The following is a 7189-nucleotide window of genomic DNA, read 5'->3' as shown; positions in this document are numbered from 1 at the left end:
CCTGGCTTCACCCTTCTCACAGCAGTGGCTAGTGCTGTGACCCAGGGGAAAATTTTTTTAAAGCTAAACCTGATCAATCAGCAATTGAAATCCAAGCATAAGCATCAGAGGTGCCCCCTTGGTGGCCTGTGAAGAGGCCCCCTTCCTCTGCAGCCAGAAGGCAGAGAGAAGTAACTGAGTCCAGAACTGAATCCCCAGAGATGCAGAACTCCAGAGGAAGTGTTGGCATTTTAAAATTTTCACTTTGATTTTTTCATTTTTATAAAATTCTTACTGAAATGTAAGTCACATGCCATAAATTTCACCTTTTAAAGGGTCCCATTCAGTGGTTTGAATATAGTCACGAGGTTTGTATTCATTGTATTCACATGGTGAGCCGTATCATAAGATACACTCATGGTACAAAGTCCAGAACATTTTCATCGCCTCCCGAAAGAAACCTGAAACCCAGTAGCAGTCACTCACTCCCTCTTCCCTCCAACCCCTTTCCCCTAATCCCCGCCAACCACTAATCTGCCTTCTGTCTCCATTACAGCGTTTCATAGACGTGAATCCTACAACGTGTGACCCTTTGTGTCCAGCGTCTGTCACTTAGCATTAGGTTTTCAAGGTTCATCCATGTTACGGCGTATATCAGTGCATCATTCAATTTCACCACCTGAAATCAATGCAATGTTGTTACACTTCAATTTAAAAAAAAAAAAAAAAAAGATGACCTCCAGCCCCCTGTGAAATGTTTGCTTAACAAAGACTCACAGAGCCCTAGCCATGAGCTGGGTCCTGTTCTAAGCACTTTACAAGTATTTAATCCTTGCAGTTAAGCCCACGAGAGGCACTGTTGCGATCCCCACTTTACAGATGGGGAGATCAAGGCACACAAAGACACAGATCTAGCATGGAGCAGGCTCTCATAATCCAGCTCCAAAAGCTGCATTATTAACCACCGGGATTCCTTCAGAGCAGCAGAAACACCCACAGCTGCGGGGGGCGGGCAAGACGCTGGAAGGAGGGAGTCCGCAGGGAAGGCTGTGAAGTTCCTTTCCTCCTGGCGGGAGTTTCTGTTTTCCGGCTCCTGGCACAGGAGTTTCTCCTTCTCTTCTGCCTCCCTCCCGGGCCTGGCCGTTAGCTGTCCGCTCAGCAGCCAGCCAGAGCCACGGGAAAGTGGGAGTCCCAGCTCTGCTCACTGCCTGCTCAGAAGCTGCGCGAGTTTATCCAGAACAAGCTGAGGCCCTAGGAAGACTGTCAGGGACAAATCGACCAGACCGCGGATGCCAGCTGTCCGAGCCGTTCCCGCTGGTGGTAGCCAAGGCCAATGTGAGTAGAGAGCTGGGATCTGGGCTTCCGAGATCCAGAAGGCAGAGCGACTTGGTGCTGAGCACCTACTGAGTGCCAGGCTCCGGGCCCACAAGACGTCATCTTCTCTTCCCCACACTCTAGTGAGATGCTGGGATCTGGTGTAGTGTTTAGGGGTACAGCCTGGGGAGTGCTGCCCTTTACTACTGTGTGAACCGGGGCAGGTTGCTTAACCTCTCTGTGCCTCAGTGTCCAAATCCATAAAATGGGAGAGGAATACTACTCATCACAAAGTGTTACGAGGCTTCTTGCACAGCGTTTGGTACATACTTAGTGCAATCAATTAACTGTGATTGCTATTATGGTTTTTAATTGTTCCCATTTTACAAAGGAGTAAATTGAGGCCATAAAACTTCAGTAAAACTACCCAAGGATGCTCTGCGATTTCTCAACAGTAAGCAGGTGGGGGGCTCTCATCAGTTAGAAATGTTTGGTGTTCTGAGCACAAATCCCAGGGCTGAGGCTGACGATTCTGGATCTTTGAGTGAGGGAAGGCTCTGGGAAGCTGTCAGGACCCTGAGGTGCAGAGGGGATTATTGATGCCCACGCCAAGCCCCATGCTCTCTGGCACTGAATCCCCTGCTCTGCAGTCTGAGTGCTTTCTGGCCTCAGCCCTGACACACCCCCACTAGTCCTAGCAGTAAAGATACCTGGACACTTGGTGCCACCTGCCTTGTCCCAGAAGAGGAAACTGAGGCCCTAGGAAGTTATTTAATAGCTGGCACCTGACCTTGGATTTTAAGCTCAGGTAATCTGCTTGGGAGCATGCACCCTTAACCACCACGCAATCCTACCTCTCAATATTGTTAACCTTTTTCTGATTATAATAGTACACACAAAAAGGGTGCAGATCTAAGGGTACAGCCTGATGGATTGCCACAAACAACATGCGCATGTAACCTACATCTGGATGGAGAACTAAAACATTCCCAGCCCCCACCCAAGAGCCCCTATCTAGTCACCGCCCTCAACCCTAGGCAAACACTCTCCTGACTTCTAACAGCATAGATCTGTTTTGCCTGTTTTTAAACTTTGTGTACATACAAGGCGACCAACCATCCAGGTCCGCCCAGGACTGAAGGGTTTCCTGGGTCACGGGCTTCTGGGTGCTAAAACTGAGACTGCCCTGGGTAAACCGGACAGGTTGGTCCGCCTTTATAAAACAAGTCATGCCCTGTACGGCTTTAGCGTGTGGGTGTTTCAACCCATCTGTTGGTGGAATGTCTGGTGTCGTGTGCAGCTGTGGTTTATCATCCATTGTTGTCGTGTGCCCAGTGTGTGGGGACACCACACGTGTCCATTCTATTGTGGACGGCTGTTCGAGCTGCATGCAGCTTGGGGCTCACATGGAAAGTGCTGCTGTGCACCCCGATTCTGGTCTTTGGGTGGACAGATGAAAGCCTGCCACTCAGCCTTACGACTGTGTTGACACTGGGGGCTTTTGCTTGAGTTGAGAAACGCTGCCGCCTGCTGGGGTGCCCTGTGACTCCAAAGGGTCCAGTCTCACGTCCACTTCTCCGTTGCTGACAAGGGTGCTTCCTGCGGCCAAAAAACAGTCTTGAGGGGCTAGAAAGATCAGACTAGAAACAGTTACTTAGCCGGGACTTTAGGACAATTAGGGTTGAGAGTATGTGCCTGCCTCAAACAAGGGCTGAAGTCAAGGTGAAGAGACACAGTGTGACTCAGAAATCCTGTGTTCTCTCCCTCTGGTTCCCTGCAGAGTGGTTAGGACCCAGACCAGAGCGCCCTCTGCTGGGCTCACTACATCATTATAAGAATGAGCAGCTCTTCCTCACGTGTAGTAACCAGAAGATGCCACCAGATGGCGGTAGAGCTGCACATTCCAAATAGTCCTTTTTCAGAGGGAAACAATAATGGACGCTTTCTGAGAAAAACAACCTGCTAGGGAATTTTTAAATTACTCTTTATTTGCTAAATATTAGCCTAACTAATCTGGCCTATTCTCCACACCAACTTCCTTTAACTCTACGTCTCGTTCCACTGCCGCGGGCCACCACTGCTCTCTCCCCAGGGTCTTTGACCCAAAGCAGGACTCCCCCATTTACTTGACTTCTTGGTGTTTGAGTTTAATTTGTAAATCTGTAAATGAGCAGCTCATTGCACTAACCACGCAAGAGTTTCACGAGGCTCACATATTTCACTGAACACGAAGGGCTTAAACTGTGCCTGGCATAGAGGAGATAATGCTCTTTCCCTCACTCGCCCTGCACGCCAAGTGCCCAGAACTGTGCCCGGCTACTGGTAGGAAGTCAATAAATACCTGTCGAGGCGAACGGAAAGAATAAATTCTCTGGCTGCTGTCTCCTGGTTGTGTGAACAGTAGGGCTCCGTAAGTGAGAGAGCTAATCCTGTGCTGAAATTCTGGAATCTACTGCCATCCTATTATATTTGTTTTTGCATTCCCACATCAGTGGTCCTCAAAAGTCAGTGGATATCAGAATCTCCTGGGGAACTTAGTAAGAAACACAGAGGCCCTGTGCTCTCTCCCACTTGGGGGTCAGATCTCCTGCAGAGCTAATCTGCAACCCAGAGGCCCAGGCTCACTGACACAGGCCGCTTCTTGGCTTGTGTTCCACATTAGCTGTGCAGCAGGATTCTGCTAGGCACCCAGTCTGAGAACCACTGCCTTGTATCACCCTCAACTCAGGGGGTCCAGCTCTGCAGGGAGTGACCCTGCCCACTGGCCCCCATCCCCGGCCTCCAGTGCTCTGCCTTCACCTCACCTGCCTGTACCCTTGACTCTCTGATCTCAAACATTCACTGGATAGGCTGAACAGCAACCTATACTATATGTGAGACACAAACTTCATCTTCTTCCGGGTGTATGCCAATGGTGCCAACACCGTTTTTTTAATTTTTAAAAAATTTTTATTGAAGTGTAATTGATTTACAATGTTAGTTTCAGGTGTACCATAAAGAGATTCAGTGAAACATGTACATACATAAATTTCTTTTTCTTTTCAGATTCATTTCCATCATATGTTATTACAAGAAATTAAATACAGTTCCCTGTGCTCTACAGTAGGTCCTTGTTGTTCATCTATTTTATTTATAGTATGTGTGTGTCTGTTAATCCCCAACCTCTGATTTATCCCTCCCAGCCCTTTCCCCACGCCGATAACCATACTTTGTTTTGTATGTCCGGCAGTCTGTTTTGCCAACACCATTTTTTAAAACTTTTTTTATTGAGTTATAGTCATTTTACAATGTGTCAAATTCCAGTGTAGAGCACAATTTTTCAGTTACACATGAACATATATATATTCATTGTCACATTTTTTTCTCTGTGAGCTACCACAAGATCTTGTATATATTTCCCTGTGCTATACAGTATAATCTTGTTTATCTATTCTACATTTTGAAATCCCAGTCTGTCCCTTCCCACCCCCCCCGTCCCCCTGGCAACCACAAGTTTGTATTCTATGTCTGAGTCTGTTTCTGTTTTGTATTTATGTTTGTTTTTTTTTTTTTTAAGATTCCGCATATGAGCGATCTCATACGGTATTTTTCTTTCTCTTTCTTGCCAACACCATTTTTAAAGTAACCATTCTTTCCCTACTCTTGGAACTCCCCTTTTTCGTTTCTGTGTTTCTCGTCACTCCATTTGGTACTGTTCAGCACGTCTCGGCAACAACCATGCCACCTTCACAACAGTCATTTTATTTACTTGTTTTTTTCCATAACAGTCACTTTAGACTTTGTTTTATTATCCAGCAGAATGAGCAAGCCCTTACCTTTCATGCAGATACACCAGACCTCTTACAGATTAAGCAGTGGATGTGTGCTATCAAACCACATCCGACCTTCCTTGTGGGCTCACTGAGGCCAGGTTCCAGGAACACCAAAAGTTGTGTTTCTCTTGAGGGCTCAAAAGATCCTTGGAGATGACAAAAGCCAGCCCTGGTGAGTTCTCAGTCTGCTTCACCAAACTCCAGGAGAAGTTTTTTAACAACCATCCCAGAAAACTTTAGGATTTGATCCTCTCAGTAAAGTACTGGTATCAACAGGGAAATTTCAGTTTGCCTGTCTGTTGCCATCATCCCTTCCCCTTTTACTGAGATCATTTACATCCGGTAAAGGACCATGATCTTAAGAATACAGCTCAGTGCATTTTTATAGCCTTTTAAGCCACACCCAGATCAAAACAGGACACATTTCCGGGACCCCAGTAGGCTACCCACTCCCAGTCCACATTCCCCTCAGAGAACCACTGTCCTAACTGTCTGTCACCACAAATTAGCTTTGCTTGTTTTCAAACCTGCTGTCAATGGTATGTACTTCGTGTCCACCATCTTTTGCTCAGTAGTATGCCGGAGGGACTTGTCTGGGTCGTGGCACATGGTGGTAGGTCATTGTTTGTAGTATTTCACTGGAGTAACACACTGCACACTGATGTATTCTACTGCTGATGGATATTTGGGTCATTCCTAAACTGGGGCTATTATGAATTAATATGTTACTGCCCAGGGAAATATAAAAATGTAGGTGAATCAAAAATCATGACGCTTATTTTAAATGTTTCTGAGATTCAAAATATGGGAAGGTCATAACGAACGTTCATAAATTGTACATTTAAAAAATAGCCTTATTAATAGTGAATCCTCAATGAAATTTGAGAGTTTGCTACTGTTGTTGTTAAATCTGTTCTCACATATTTTGGCTTCTTTTCTTCCAATATAAAAAGCCTGGACAGGTTTTAGTTCTTGACTGTTGCAGACAGACTTAACAACGTTTCATTGGAGAAATAATACAAGTACGTCAAGGCCATCTCACAGCCGCCCTCTAGGTGGCGCTGTCAAAGTATATGAAAGGACGTCGCTCCTCCCCGTTCTGATCCAGGCTCCCTGCCTCCTAGATGCTACTTTATGAAACGCCCACCAGAAGACAAGGACCCGTTTGACCCTGCAGCTGCTCACTTCTGTAAATGTCTCTGTCTCTTGATAACTAGGGATATCCTGACTACATGCTCCCGACAGGATTGTTTACAGAATGACAGCGGATTAAATCCACAAGTAAACGTTCAGCCTTCCTTCTCCCTGAGAACCTTCACCCCTGAATGACGTGGCCATTGCGACTTGACCACCCCCAACGCCCCAATCAACTAACTATTCCTTCCTCTAGGAATTTTTTATTTTGTCCCAGGACAAAGCATTGCTTTATGTTGCTCTCCCAGGACAATTTATAAATATTCCTTAAATAATCTGTCACTATTTTGTTGTTGGTGGTGGTTTAGAATCATCTATGAACTTAGCAGAGAACTGAGTGTGTGGCCGTGATCTTGGTTATGAACCACAAGGGATATCAAGTCAATAGTAAACAATGAACAACGACTGTTGGCTTGACATATAATTGAATTTAATCACTTGAAATCAGTCTGATTTGCTGTCTATTTTCTCCTGGTTTTCTTCCTCCCTGCACTCTCCTGGTTCTCCAGGTGACATCTCCTTAACAGTAAAAGAACTCGAACAGCCTCACACTTCCTGACCTGAGTAAGAAACCCAGTTAGCCAGAAGGGACTTCTGACTTACAGAACTATGTGATGGTAAATGGCTATTGTTTTAAGCTGAAAAATAAATTCTGAATTAATAATGTAATTGTATTCGTTGACTAAGTGGGTGGTATTTACCCACTCACACTTATCTGATGACCCAGACAGATGTACCCTATGTTTCTTTGTCCATGGTTTCATTCATCAGGGACACCTACAGAAGATGGGGCTGGTTTTCAAACCCTGACCATGATGCTTTTGTAACAAATTTATAGTCTGTTACATTTACTTCAACCATTTCATTTTTCACTTTCCTGGTCTGTTTAT

Source organism: Camelus dromedarius, chromosome 31, assembly GCF_036321535.1.
Source record: "Camelus dromedarius isolate mCamDro1 chromosome 31, mCamDro1.pat, whole genome shotgun sequence".
In the NCBI taxonomy this organism is placed as follows: Eukaryota; Metazoa; Chordata; class Mammalia; order Artiodactyla; family Camelidae; genus Camelus; species Camelus dromedarius.
The sequence above is the reverse complement of the archived record's forward strand: the minus strand, read 5'-3'. Positions refer to the sequence as shown.